General features: G+C 29.4%; 1 long non-coding RNA gene across 1 annotated transcript; it reads left to right on the plus strand.

Moving 5' to 3' along the window:
- Positions 1-856: 856 nt before the first annotated feature.
- On the plus strand, positions 857-2191 carry LOC111029503. Its single transcript, XR_002604022.1, has 3 exons — positions 857-963; positions 1073-1132; positions 2139-2191. It is a non-coding gene; the product is annotated as an uncharacterized LOC111029503 (long non-coding RNA).
- Positions 2192-14211: the final 12020 nt, after the last annotated feature.

Genomic DNA, 14211 nt, shown 5'->3' on the forward strand with positions numbered 1-14211 from the left:
GCATTGAGTTAAAAAAAAATTCAATTATAAATTATACATTTTTATTTTTATTAAAAGTCAATTTAAAATGTATGTACATAATATTACAAGATAATACATAGTCGCGTTGATACCTACACCCCATAGTCAAAGCTTTTGGCCGGAGTAGGGAGCCTATTACATATTATGTTCTGTTCAAAATATTAAACGCGGTTTGCTTCCAATAATATGTGCTGATAATAATACTACACGGTCTACGCGGCAGGTATACTACAGATTTGTCACTCGTGAGTCGTGAGCGAGACAAACAGGTGTTGCCAGACCGTCGAAGACGAAAACTGGCGGCCGACGACTGTGTTTGTCATTTAGAACATAGTAGTCATTACAAAAAATATGAAAGAAGCTCGCTGTGCTCAATTCACTCATATTCATAAAATTACATTGACCTTTGCGAGTTCCCCGGTTGATTATCATATCGTTGTTCTGGTGGTTTAAAATCCCAACAACGACGTGTAGTTTAGCTCGTGGTGATGCAGGGTTAAATTCATTAAATCTATTCTGTCCGGTTGTTGAGATCTTAAAAATTACTGCTTCGTGTTGAGTATAAATACAAAGTAATAACATACACAACAATATCAAATAAACATGAGTTGACGATAAGACAATTATACAGATACAATTTAATGTGGGGTTAAATTGAATACTATCTGAACCGAATGACGCTGTCCGAGTCAAAGATTTGTATTTTTAGTAAATATCATGTTTGTAAAAAATATTTATTAAACTCCATATTCCTCCATAAGTACATATTCCTCCATACAAAACATCTACTACTTATGTATCCTATGACTATTATAATCGATCCGCTGGAAAAATTGCTACCATTTAAATTACAAATTATGTTGTATATTTACACTTGACTGTTTATTTAAACTTTTACAGGACAATTTTATGAGTTTGGACTTCTGAAAAGAAATACAGAAGGTATATTAATTGTATTAACTTATCGTATATCTACTTGATTTATTTGAAATAAAAAAGACAGTAACAAACTGAAATGTATTTATGCTTGATATTTTTTATTTTTTTATAGTGCTAGGAGAATTAGCACCCAGTGAACTAGACAACTTCGAAAAAATATTGCAGAGATTCTGTAAATATACATTGCTTGTTATTTATAGTTAATTAATACAGTGTTATTTATATGTAATAATGATAAGAAGAGATTGAACTATTCAACATAAATTAACATATAAGATGAGTAATTTTCATTTACATAATTCTCGACACTAACTGTAAGTTCAGATTCGCCAAATTAACTATAATACTTGACCGATAATCTACAAAATTGTTTTAATTTTAAGTGCATTAAGGTCATTTTATATTACTGCTTGTTGTTGGATAAATGTTTGAATAATGTTAAATTTCTACTCTTTTAAAACGGTTATGTGTTATTATGAACATAATATGGAAAAGTATAATATAATACTTTTGGTTAGAAAGTTAAAAGTTACAACAGTCATTTTAAACATTTTTCGTTGAAATTACAGACTTATTATGTAGGTATATCTCACACATATGTTCTGTTTAGTTGTGATCCATAACTAAGTGTTTCTATTAGTGATCGACTATTTATTAATCTAGATCCCCAGTTGAATATCACTGACTTATCGAATTATAATTTAGCCTAACATTCCAATGTTAGAACGACAATATTATTGTACTATCCACGTTATTAAAATATTATAACAGTAGAAATTGCGCACTTGAATACCGATAACGAATTGGCACGAGATACAGAATGTCGAACATAAAAGCTTGTGCCGAAAGCATAGGACACTCCAGTGATGGTAAACATGGTCAACTCTATCTTGTCGATAGAAGAGTATGATTTTAAATTAAACTTATAGAGTAGAGACCCGGACACCTGATATCCAGGTCATGAGATTGGTCAGAGTGATTACAGGCACCTTCGCGCCAGCAGTCACTCTGAAAATTAAACTTCATTACATCAGTCTATATTAATAGTGTGAATATAAATATGCATTGTTATGTTGCTATTAAGTTACACAAGTATATATATATGTAATTGATTAGATTGAAATATAAAAACAATAATAGCCTGAGATGTATTTGCAAAACAACGTTTATTTTTATAGATCAATCCCTTGCCGCAGCAGATGCGAATATGACAACTATAATAAACTCAATCAGTAAGAATAAGCTAACATTACAAATTACTTATAGCATGATATTTAAACATTTTACAATGTAATCTGTTCATATATATAGATGCTATATTATAATCAGCTATTCAAATACGCTCCAGTCATATAATCAAACATGTATCAATGATATTAATGTACTAACGTCGGTTCATAAATATCGGCTATCACAATATAAAAATTATAATAACATTTGATTATTTTTGGAGCGTGTTACCTAGTATAACCTGGGTATGATACTTGAAATAAATCAACACAATTTTTAATAATCGTATAAATCAGTATTTTTTAATAGAATTAAAGAAAAAAAATTGAGGTTAGCATGATTGGTGAACAAGACGTACCTATACTATAAATGTAACATAAATATTGAAAGTGTAAAATATTATTTATTATTAAACTTTTTGATTGGTTGAAAATGAATCGCCAAAAAGTAAATGGTACGTTGACAAAATTCAAAAACTTCAATTCCTTACCAAATTTAATGTTGGAGTGTTGTGTCATTAATAAGTAGTATGATTTATACATCACACACATTCAGTGAATCTTTCTCAATGATTATTAATATTAATAAAGTATTATACACAACAATAACAATATTATATGCTCCCCAAGCCTTTCACATTCCTTTCTGTTGTTTTGTTACATACCTATTTTTTTATAATACTTATTATAAATAGCTGGGGCCTCGATTTATATTCTCAAATGTAATTTATATTTAATTATATATTTGTATACTGTAATGATGGACCAAAGTATGTGTAGTAATTTGTATATTTAGATTAATGTATAAAAACAGTAACAAACTGCGATTAAGGTATAATATAATTTATCTTTGTGTAGATGCTGCTTTTTCTAATCCAAGGGAGTTCCAAATATTTACTCGAAAATTCTGTAAGTTTATTCTTCTAATGATTCGTAGGTTTTTAATTAAATATAGTATAATGCATACATTGCTTTTTAATGTTATAACAATAAATAATACAAATATAGCTGATATGCATTAATTATTTAGTCGAATATGTATAGATAATAATCGGCTAACACTTAGTAAACGTAAAATAAAAATATTTTATTATTTTATTCGATACCTTGTATAATGTATATAATTATTACTCAGCTTCTGGGAGAATAGAGGTAACGGGTGTCGCCCGATTGCGGCTAAAAGTAACCTTTTTACTTTTTCACCTATTCCTATTGCGGTTAGGCAGGAAACTACCTATACAGTCTTTATCAAAACTAAATAAATATCTTGATTGCGTCCGGTGCGTATTTTGACATAATTATATAACTATCGTATTCACGATTCCCAAGATCAAAAATATTCGGCATGGTCATTTCCAGGCATTAATTATAAAAAATATTAGATAAAATGTAAGACTAAGTATATACTGTTTACAGCCTTGTAAGAATTACTTGTATATTTATTCACACATTTATGATAATTATCATAAACAAGACATTGTATTTGTTTTGCATATACAAATATTTCTCATACAAAATGGTTAATTTTATTAATTATAAGCTATTTTGTGGACCAATGGGTGTTTGGACGGTCCTCAATCGGGATACTTATATTTGGGATTAAATACGACTACCGGCATTCGGGCCGCAATCAGGCATCTCCGGAGCTAACTCACCATGAATATAAAATCCATTGGAATAATTATTGTATTTCTTAGTAAAATAACAATCATAAATACTAATAGTAATAAAAGGAAAAATAATGTAGTAAAGAGCCATTAGATCTTTATAGAAATAATTGTTTACCGAAATTATGTGTAGTTGTGAACAAGTTACATTGGTGGCTTGTGTCTAATTTCTTAAATCCTCTTCACATGTTTACATCAGGCCTAAATAATATCAACAGATTTTCGAGACATTTGGTGGACATTGTTATTTTGACACATATACATTGAGTTTGGTTAGAATATCGATCCCTTATTCAAAATTGAGATTCATACTTCAATGCATCAAACTATATTAACACACAAAATATTATTATATATAGTACAAGTCCGTGTTTCTAATAAGCGGCTTCTCTTGTATTTGTAAGTCGGTATTGCCTTCCAACACAAGTGATTACATTGAAATAAAAAAAAAAGGTAACAAACTGAGATTTATGAAAAATAGTGATAATATTGTGTATGTTTATAGTTCATGATATAATTCAAGTGCATAACTTTCATGACTTATTGTTTCTATACAGTAAGTAAACATTACGAGTTACCTATAGTTTTATTTTTACGTCATATTTTATTATGTATAACTACAATAAACTGTGCTTCTAGAATCTGGATGATATAATTCATTAATATAGGTACACCGTTATAATAATATTACAACCACTACAATACTTTCCCACTCCATTCTGTGATTGTATTGTATCCCTATCTGCTATTTTACAATTTGCGCTTTTATAAGTCTATGTTACAGTATTTAAAATGTTATATTATATATCTTCACATTAGAGACACATATTGGAACTGGTGAAACACATTTTCCACGTAAGTTATTGTCAGTGATCTATAATTATAATTTACAATTATTCATAATATTATTATTCATTTGTATGTCAATTACATATTCAAAATCGTAAAGCCTTAATAGTCCAAGCTTATTTTTGTATAATGCATGTAGAAAAAATAAAATGTTACAATTGCAATGTAATGTTAAACACATATTTGAACTATTAATTCAAATAATTGCAGATCCATTAGTTAAGTTCATTAACAATTATGCGGTCGCTGGTAGACTAGGTAAGTAATTATTAAAGTAATTACAAAACAAAATTTAATTCATTTTGTAGAATAGATTATAATATTATACCCAATATGCTGTAAAAGTATAGTTAAAGAATCATTATTATAATTTATTGTATTTATTCGATCAAAACACAATTTTCTAATTAAATTACTGTTATTGATGTACTTTTTTTATAGATTATTATGAAACGGCCGCAGAATTCTGTGATCGATTTAGCAAAGGTCTACCATTGGAAACAAGTAAGAATTATTTTTATTTCTATCATAAATTCACAGATCACAGTAATTTATTGTTTATATTTGCACAAGATTGGATGGTTTACGATTCTCCATAAGGGATATGTTATTATCAGTTATGTCGGCAACTAATATTAAGCGGTAAATTGATACTTATATTTAAACTATTAATTCGCACTTTAATATCATGTATTCTACATACATTTAATTAAATCAATCTGTTATTTTACTTGTATTTTTAGATTAATATAAAACTCCATGTGGATACTAATTCGATTATATTGTCAGGATCCATAAATAAAATAATAATACTATTATATAACTTTACTGTTCAAGTATTACCTATCAAAATGAAATTATATTAATGATTAATGTAACATTATTGTGTATTTTGCATTTTTTTCTTTTGTTTGAATAAGAATACTCTTAAGTAAATATTTAAGACAATGTTATATATCTCGAGGTACTAACTTAATAGCTCTGACTAATACATATTATGTATTATTGTGTCTATGCAGCTCACGTATTCTACAAGTGAGCAGGGTAGATCAGAATGTTGAATGAGAAATCGGAGAGGTTATGGGAGGAGGCCAACATACGGACTAATTAAAACGAGAATTGTGATTTAGATTTAAAAATATATTTGGTCATAGTCTGCATATTGTCGGATACAATATTTATTGTTATTATTTTTAAAAACCCTCATACATTTAAGAAATTGCTCAAACATAATATTTTTGGTCTTGCGACAGCGAGAAACAGACATTGGGATTTCATGATTGTTGGTATAAATTTACCATGGCATAATCAAACGCAATAATTATGTAAATTGAAGGATTGCGCCTAAGATACATTACTAAATTAGGGGTAATCAGGTAGGCTATCAATCTGCAATCTGCAGTGGATTGAGGACCCCGCTAGGCGCACACGCTATATGAATAATATGTTTAATTGTAATTGTATTAACTATTTTGAATGTATACATGCCGATGAGCAGCCATAACGTAGCCGACAGCCACATTTTAACGATTATATATGTCGTATGGACAATTTTATAAGCTAAAGTTTGATGTAGCTTTTTCAATTCGAAAACCGTTTCCTGGCAATGGGACACAATTTAAAAAAAATTGAGCCAAATTGTCCCAACCGTTCTCAATTGATGAATAATTGTTATACAGTTTTCGGGCTATTTATATATATATATCTTATATTATTATGTTGATATTCTTATCATATTGTCATGAAACTATATTATATTCAATATACTTTATATCAATGGCGGAATCGTGTTGTAGCCGTACTAGGCTAGTAAGGATGTATAATATGGATCAGGTAATGACGAATGAGATTACAACAGTGTATTAGAGACAAAAATATGTAAAAAAATTATACGTTTCTTCTATTAATGACGGGGTTACCTATATAAGATTTCTGTTTATAACAATATGATTATATAATATATTCTGTGAGGATGAAATTATATAATTATGAACAACTTTTATTATAAATTATTATTTTATCCCCCAAATGAAAAGACGAACGAGTATTGAATCGCCTCAGAATAGGTCATTCACCTTACACACATGGACATCTGATGAAAAAAGATTCATAACAAAATATCTTACATGGGGATATAAAACCTAAACGATTACGTAATTACCGCATTTACAGACAAACAAGTGGCATGACAATAATACAATTTACATGAACACCTTCATGAGTCACTGCGCCCAGAAGAAGAATCCATCAAAAATATATTTCTATTCATGAAAGATATTGAATGTACAATTTAATTTAAATTATTTGAGTACCATATTATGTAAGACTTACCTAATTATGAACACGTATCCGAAACTTTCTTCTTTAACAAAAAAAAAAATTATCATTATTTATTCATTGATACTTTTAATACTTCAGATTATTATTATTTTTATTTTTATTTTCAATCTGCAGTTTAGAAATAAAATAAACATAACGTCACAATAATATAAATGAATTCATAAGTTACTGAAAAAGGAATACAATTTAACAGTTAGATGTTTAGAAAATTCAGAGAAACTTTTCTTTTTAGCTTGTGAAATGATAATTATAATTTACAATCAATATAACTAATAAAATGTAAACATAATTGAATTGATCAATTTTTTTTATAAAAAAGGGTTAAAGAAGGTATTTCGTCTGCTAACATTTGACTTATGGGCCACTGGTAATTTGAGTATGATACCACTTCATTAATGGTATATATCTGACAGGAGATCAACAAATTTTGGCAACATATGACACGAGCATTATTCAATTATATATTTTAATTTTAACTATTTAAATTATAAATGATCGATTGCTTATATACCGATTTGACATTTTTTTATTGGAAAATTAATTCATGTCGGGGAGTGTTCAGTTTAACACAAAATCTGTCAGAATTGGATAAACAATAATATAATAAAGCACTTGGCATACTTGGTGGGACGTTCATCTCAAACAGATGTACCGTACCTACAGCAGCGTTTTGAGTTGCATGATAAAAATATTATTATTTTTCGTGCATTACATACTATTATAGGTGTATGTATCGAATAACATATTCAAAAAAAAAAATCAAGTTTATGTTAATTAAAATAACTATATGCACATTTATTCCTCGGAGTCCGTTATGATGCAAATCGTTGAAAATAACATTTTTTGTCAAGTAAGTACCCAAAATCTGCATGTAGTACATTCCTATATGAATTACTACGAAATCAATAATCGATGTATAAAACTGAATTTTCAATTTTCAATTATATTGAAAAATGTAAAACTCATTACACAATTTATGTATGTACCTACTCTAATGTACAGACGATGTTTGTAGTTTGACATGTCTATGCTATTTACATCAAACACGAGCCGTGTCTATAGGTAGGTACTTACTGTTTATAAACTATGTATGGAGTAGAACAGTGGTTTTCAACCTTTTTGGACTTGCGACCCAAATTTTTAGGCCTACATTTTTCGCGACCCACGGAAGCTTTATAAAAAATCGTAAATTGCTTAATGCTTTGCAATATTAAAACTAATATATAACTGATACATAATACACAACATACACTACTATTTTTAAACTGTATTTTCATTTATTACATTTCTAAATGTAATTATTAAAAAATTATTTTTTTACCTTTTATAATTTTAAAAATTGTATTTTTACCTTTTATAATTTTAAAAATTGTATTTTTACCTTTTATAATTTTAAAAATTGTATTTTTATTTTAAAAAGAAGACTTATTTTAAATAATTTTAAAGCTTGCGCTACCCAAAAATGGGTCGCGACCCACCGGTTGAAGACCACTGGAGTAGAACATATAGATATAGTGTATACCAAATTGTTTATTTTAAGTTGTACGAATAATGTTAAAATAGTGTAAAACCGTATTGCGCTCTGTTCATATGTTTAATAATAATAACCAGTGGTTTACACTATACATACATCGACTGTAAATGTAATTTTTGGTAATACCATACTGTACGGAAATTGATTTAAGGTCGATTAGAATGATCGGAAATACCCATTTAGAGGTGCATTAGGTTCAAACAGGTGGTTTTCTACCATTTGAATATGTTTTGCGTTTGAAGATTGAGAAAATTGTATGTGATTTTACATAGGTACCTTAGGTATACAATATTTTAGGTAAGCGGTCAGGTTATGGGTACAATACGACTCATGCGGCAATGAAAAAAATATATAAATATTTACAACGTATTGTAGTTAAAAAGACCAATAAATTGTCTACCACAATGTAGCAAAGCCTAAAACATATTTATATGTTGAAGCAGAATTTTCGACCTATACACTTACTAAAGACATAATAACAACTGAAACGGTCATAGAGCCTGACTTGTGACATATTATCTGCAAAACACTGAAGCTACACCCGCTGAACATTTCCAGTAAGTAGGCACTTAGGTATCGTCATCTATTGGACAGTGGACTTAAGAACATCGTTCTAATTTTTCAAGTTTTCAGGTTGAGGTACAGGTTGGTGTCGGATAATAAAAACTTTAAATGTTGAGTGTAGATGTATTGGCCATTCTGGTACTATTTTTTTTCAATTTGAAAATGTTCGTACAAATTCGATTTTAAAAAATAAAGTAATTGGCGTGTATAAGACATTGAAAGCAAGAATGTGAAGTATTATCATAAATATAGGGAGATCTATGATTGGCCAGATAGCAATAGAACGCAAGCGCAATAAATATTTTCAAATTTTAAATACATGTTAAGTCTTGTTTTTAATAACTATAAAAACTATAAGGTTTCGGCAAAAATCTTAGGCATGAACATATATACATATTTCATCCATAACATAATAATTTAAAATAATGTCTTATAAGGTGCAGCAGAAAAATATGACAAACCAAATAGGTAACTTTAATAAATGGTTTTTATCAATATTTAAACATTTAATTTTATATTGTGTGCAATTTATAAATACTTGCACTTCAAGTACAATATATTGGACAATATTTTTTTGAAATTATTCAAATTATAGCAAATTAGGAAATCTAATTTTTTAGAAGTTTTTGGTGAAATACGTATATTTTAATTGAAGAAGTGTATTCATTTTATAATTTTTTTGGAGTAAATTAATTAGAAACTCAATAAAACATTTACCATCAATTTAATATTCATAATTACCTATTTTTCTATTTTGCATTTAACTATTATAGGTAGTATCATTTTTATTTTTTATTTGTGAGGTTAGGTTAGACACATGTCAAAGTTCCTCCAATGGGAGAATTCTTCATTTGGTGAGCTACCATGTAATTTTTTCTTTGTTTTCGCTCTAAACATAATATCATTCACATATTTTTCTACAATTTATTCGAACGGGTCGCGGAAAAAAAATAACATATATTCAAAACTAAAGCTTTTTTTTATAAAACAATAAACGCGACTGCTATCGGTACAATTAATATAAACGTATTGCGCCACGATACCGCGGTAAAACATTGATCATACAAACATGGTTTTCCGGCACTGAACTATAAGGTTGTAACCGATGAGTAAGTAAGTCCCTCGGCTGTGCAGTTAGCCAGCGCGGTGGTACAGTTCGTCATAAAACAATATAATAATTACTCTGTAAACAGATAACGATTCGGGACAATACAAATAGTACAATAAATGCGTGTTATTTAATTTCCACACTCGCAGAACGAACGAACGCTCTACAGGTTTACAATATTAATATTTTAAACGGTGTTCGAATGTTTTCCCTCGGAAAGTCGGAACTGCCTGATGACATAATATTGTCTCATTTGAAAACTGACATTCGACACGGTATGGCGTTCAAAAGAAACGGTTCGATGTCTAACGCTATTAGATATTATTATAATAGCTTACAAACATGTAGGTTAGGTCCAATAGTTGTTACTAGGACGGTGAATTCGTGAAAAAATGAATTTTTTTTTTAACCCACTTTAAATCATATAGGTAATAGCTTCTTAAATAAAAAGTTTGAATTAGGTGCTTATGAATTTTCAATTGTTATTTAATTTATTCCTAAGTTTTTTACTTTTCCTAAATTTTATCTGTTCTATCAAAACTTTTTCAAACTATTTGTGAATTTCTTAATTTTCATCTTATAAAATATATCTCACATGTTCTGTACGCACGACGCTCTTGATTAATACAATTAACTTGATTACTATATCAACGACAGTGCATTTTATGCTGCATCATTATCGGTATGGTTTTTAAGGATTTTTACTGTAATTATGTCATTATATGCATATGGGGGACGCTGTCAAGTGCCCAAAATTCGTACACGTGATAGGTTGAAGACGATTTAAAAATCGAACTCACAATCGGACGAGTTCGAGAGCCTTGAAATCATTTGAACGGCCATAGGATTTGATTTCGCTGGGGCGGCGAGCAAAACACAGTTGTAGACAATAACAACCGATCTACATTATAATAATATCGTTATATACTAGTAACGCTGAGCTCATATTTACCCAACACTGCCGCCGCCGCGTTGTATATGATGTATTTCCAGTAATAAATAAATAAATCATGGTGCTTGCGGGTTTCAGGTCGGCGGTAGCGTCTGGACCGTCGGGGTCTATCGAGTTAATGTTACACGACTGAAAATGAGCGCTCATAAATTTTTACTGGCTTTTTCTAACGCACGGTGTTTTTATTTATTGCTATGCCCTCCGACTTGCATTCTACGAGTTCGGTATTTCGCCGTTTCAAATAATATAGGTAGTTGTGTGTTGTGCCGTATTATGTTGCGGAGGAACAGCAATATTGTGGGCCAACAATCCCCGAATCACCTATTCCCGACTTAGTCCAAGGTACGACTGAGGTGACCTCTTAGCTCAGCTGGTCGTTGCCCGCTCTCCTTATGTACAGTATATTTTATAAGATAATATATCAAGTGCACCACCTGTTGTTGTCTTGGATTTATTATGATTTAGTTGTGTCGTGCGTTATGGACACACAGCCATGTTGGGCCAACAATCCCTCAACATCCAAGTCCTGATTTGTCGGAGGGACGAATGGTGTGACCTCTTAGTTCCACAGGTCACCAGCTCTGCTTGTTTTCAATCTATATAAGATACTATTTTACCAGTACCACTTGTTGCTATTTAAACGTGCTAGCTTAGAACATCTCATAATATCTCCGAAGTGTGTGTTTGTCCTTTAGTTAATAGTATTAATTTACGATTGTTGATATTAAGATAATTACTTAAAATATATTCATACTAGCCAACATTTACTAATAACGTATTAAGGTAACTAAATTCTTTTTAAATTGTATTTCTAACTATAGTTTATTTCATTGTATTAAAATGAGTAGTTTATACACGAATGCTAAGGAACTCTTGCTAAGTGACATTTCCTAACTTGTGATAGTATTGTATGATGTGGAACAACAACAATGTTGGTCCAACATTTTCCCTACCACTTAGTCCCGACTTTGTCAGAAGGACGATTAAGGTGACTTTTTGGTTAGACTGGCTTGATTTATTTAAGCTCAGAGAATTGTTCGTATCAATATTGCTGACGATGAATTTGACCAAAGCAGCTTCACTCCTGAACATTTGGGGAACCTGTTCAAAACAAAATAAATCACTATACCTAACGATAATAGTACTATTAATTTCAAATTGCTCTTAATAAGCACAATAATTTGAATAGGTACCCAAAAATATCTACGAAAATCGAAATTACATTTAAAACAAACCCTACAAAACACGAATTTCTATAATTGCATTCAAACAGGTATATCATATTAATTATAATTGGTATGGAAAACTCAATAATTGACTATTTAAAAAAACCAAAAGAGTTAAAATGAATAACATTTAATTGAATTCATATTTATATGCATAGGTTTTCCCCATACTGGTCTACCCTTAACTGGTAAAAGCGGTATAAAATATAAAAATGTATATAATTTGTACATTACTGCGGTACTGTGTTTTTTAATGACTTAAATAATTTTTAAACATTAAAGTACTTACATTTGAACTTTGTGTCACTACAACATAAATCATACTATAATGATATAGCTCAATTTAAACTGATGGAAACAATAACATGGAATTTTAAAGTTTCAATAAATTGGATATAATTGGGTGAAAATACAGTGATGGTTTGTAATAACTTTGTTGTTTTTCAAACATTTGGTACTTCAATTTAACTTAATTTAACTGCAACATAAACAATAATATAATGAAATCAATTGTATTTCATTGTAGTTTATCGGCATTATCGTTAACAGGATTACATGACTATCTCGTGTGTGAATGACATCACTACACGAACACTGTATACACAGCTGTACACTTAACAGTGTGCATAATATAATGATATTATCATTGTTCAATAAGACGCAAAATAGATGACGAATTGCAGGACTTAACTGGGGCGAGTTAATTGTACTACTACTGTTGCCGGCAACAATTTGTAATACAAAATCAATATCGCTTTAATAACAATACGATGATGAGTAGGTAATAATTAAAACAGACATTAATATTGCCGGAAACTAAGTATTTACGGAAAGAACCGAACAATTACCTCATACGAGTTACTGCCGTCAAAAACCACTAAACAGTAACTCCAAAGACGTACCTATGTATAGTTGTTCAGGAAACAATAAGAAAACACTTTTCAGCACATTGGCCTGCAGTAGTGTAAAAATAAAACAAATTTTTAAATTTTAAATATGTTATGTCATTATTATATTATTATGTTGTACGTGTAATAACTATTGGACAAATGCAAAAAGTTTTTTCACAGCTATTTATGTGCTCCAACGGACGGAATATTACGGCTCAACATGAAATCATAAAACAAAAAAAACAATTATTATCACATTTTTTTTTTTTTGGCATAACTGTCTAACGCATTATATTAAAATTGCCATATGTGTATATTAATAAGTACATTGATTCAAATGACGTGTTTTGAAATTGTAGATAGGTTTACAAATAAATTCTAGTCACGTGTAAGTTTTAATATTATATCAACTCAAATTTAGTGAAATATTAAAATATCATTGAGCTGAAATATCTCAAATCAAAAAAAAAAAAAATTGTTTGAGCATCCAGAACGCATTTAATGTAATTATTTTTTGTTTTGATTTAGATGATATCATTACTTATCGATAGTTACCTGTAAAGTTTAACAAATTATAAATATAAATTCTATTTCGATACTCGTGTTAAATTTAAGAAATACATTTGAATTTTTTTTGACAAACTGCTCTGTAAATACAAAAATTACTCGGAACAACAGTAACTCCAGATAGCTTACTGCCTTTTGTTCTACTATTTGGACATACTGCTTGTTTGCTTCTGAATTTTCTCTTCCTCCTTTGTAATAGTATTATCTATCTATACGAATTTTGAATGAGAAAATCCCTAACTTGTGTTGGTAATAAGATTCGATAGAGAATTAAAATATTTATCGATATACACCAAAAACTCAATTTTGACGAAAACAAAGTCAC

Source organism: Myzus persicae, unplaced genomic scaffold (assembly GCF_001856785.1).
Source record: "Myzus persicae strain clone G006 unplaced genomic scaffold, MPER_G0061.0, whole genome shotgun sequence".
In the NCBI taxonomy this organism is placed as follows: Eukaryota; Metazoa; Arthropoda; class Insecta; order Hemiptera; family Aphididae; genus Myzus; species Myzus persicae.